We start from the raw sequence: 2,500 nt of genomic DNA on the forward strand, positions 1-2,500 counted from the left end.
CCACCACACTGCCTCCTGTTACAGCACAGAAACAATGGCAGGAATGAATCGCACAGGTCTGCCACTCCCTTGCCGCAACCACAGACGCGGCGCGCCTCCAGTCACGAGCGAAAAGCGCATCCTGACGAGACATAACTGCTGTCACATACTGACGCTGCCTCAGACATCCACTTACAATGATCACTACCAACGAACCTCGGCCCCCCCCCCCAACACACTATCTCTTACCACGTTGTGTACTGTAATCCAACCCATTTCGCACCTTAACCTAACCCATTTTGCACCTTAACCTAACCAAATTTGTAACGCAATTTGTACCGCAATGTAACGCAATTTGTACCGCAATGTAACGCAATTTGTACCGCAATGTAACGCAATTTGTACCGCAATGTAACTCAATTTGTACCGCAATGTAACTCAATTTGTACCGCAATGTAACTCAATTTGTACCGCAATGTAACTCAATTTGTACCGCAATGTAACGCAATTTGTGCCTTAACCTAACCCAAGTTGGGCCTTAACCTAACCCAAGTTGGGCCTTAACCTAACCCAAGTTGGGCCTTAACCTAACCCAAGTTGGGCCTTAACCTAACCCAAGTTGGGCCTTAACCTAACCCAAGTTGGGCCTTAACCTAACCCAAGTTGGGCCTTAACCTAACCCAAGTTGTGCCTTAACCTAACCCACGTTGTGCCTTAACCTAACCCACGTTGTGCCTTAACCTAACCCACGTTGTGCCTTAACCTAACCCACGTTGTGCCTTAACCTAACCCACGTTGTGCCTTAACCTAACCCACGTTGTGCCTTAACCTAACCCACGTTGTGCCTTAACCTAACCCACGTTGTGCCCTAACCTAACCCACGTTGTGCCTTAACCTAACCCACGTTGTGCCTTAACCTAACCCACGTTGTGCCTTAACCTAACCCACGTTGTGCCTTAACCTAACCCACGTTGTGCCTTAACCTAACCCACGTTGTGCCTTAACCTAACCCACGTTGTGCCTTAACCTAACCCACGTTGTGCCTTAACCTAACCCACGTTGTGCCTTAACCTAACCCAAGTTGTGCCTTAACCTAACCCACGTTGTGCCTTAACCTAACCCACGTTGTGCCTTAACCTGCTCTGTAATTGGCATATGACACGTTACATTAATCCAGTGTTGTCTAACCACAACCCTCTGAATATAGTTCGCTACTCGCACCGCCCACCCTCTTGTGTATCGTTTCATGTTCAACACTTCGCAAGTGTTGCTTACTTTTTACATGCTCCCGCTGTACACTGTAATGTGGACGACTGCAGGATGTACATCGCCCCCCCCCCCTCCCCCCTGCCTTCGCACGCTGGTCGTTCAGGTGCTTGCGTGTTCAATGCCCTTCGCAGCTGTTCACTGGCATTCGCATGTCGAAGCGCTCAGTCTACGTCGTGGTACGGCCTGTGTCCACTGTCCGCTGATGTCGTAAGCTTAACCCTCACATTGTACTGCACATAGGTCCGTATGTACTGAATGATACGCTGTGGCACATGTGTGACCGTACAACGACTGCGCCCAACAACAGCGAACCATACGGTCCAAATGTTGTGCACTCAGCCACGTGCCGTCTCCCCATAACAGCTACATTGCAGTGTGGTACGCCATAGAGACGTGTGGGAGTAACGGACGCCCTGGATGGCGATCAGCATGAGCCGTCTGTTGATGTAGTGGCGCGTGTATTCAAACGTAGTCGTCTCTTCTCACACAGTGTGATAGCATGGTGCACCGCGTTCCACATCTGCGACATGGTACAGATGCTGGTTGACAGTCGGTCTCGTAATGGACATCGCATACGTAGGGGGCCACCTCCCACGCGTTCTCTAGTCGGGCACATTTTGTTGCGTGTATGTGGGCAGACGTAGTGTGTCGTGACACCTAACAGACAGGTATGCAATAATCGTTGCATTTGCAAACTGGGATGGACGTCTCCGTTTGCTGGTGACGTTACGCAAATGAACAACTGGTAAACCCATTGTGGTGCGGTTGTTGTTGCTGGAGGTAAATCAGTAAGGGCAAATCTGTGTGTGAAGCGATACGCGGCGGTGGCTGGGTGGGACCGTCCCCGGCCGGTGAGGGGGGGCCGCCCGGCGTGCTGGCCGCGCGGTGCGTGGGCGCACGCGCTACAGCCGGCTGGTGGGGGCGCCCAGTGGCAGGCGCGCCGGCCGACGGACGCGGCAGGCGGCGCAGCTGCGCGCCGGGGCACCCTGCGCGCGGCGCCGGGCGGCCAAAGTGGGTCCTCGCGGGCCCGGTGCGAAGCGCGGTGGACATCTGCAGTGTGCTGGTCCGACTGAGGACTGTGTGCGTTGAGGATGCGCCGCCGCCCGGCACTCGGCGCCGCGACGCCGTCTGCTGCTCGGTCGCCCCAGCGGTTCTCGCTGGTGGTTTGTATCGCAGTTGTGCAGACGTGTTGGCACGTGCGCTGTGCTGGGAGAGTTCGCTTCGGCACCCACGTGGGGCCTTTGCCCTTCTG

This window comes from Schistocerca cancellata, chromosome 3 (assembly GCF_023864275.1).
Source record: "Schistocerca cancellata isolate TAMUIC-IGC-003103 chromosome 3, iqSchCanc2.1, whole genome shotgun sequence".
In the NCBI taxonomy this organism is placed as follows: domain Eukaryota; kingdom Metazoa; phylum Arthropoda; class Insecta; order Orthoptera; family Acrididae; genus Schistocerca; species Schistocerca cancellata.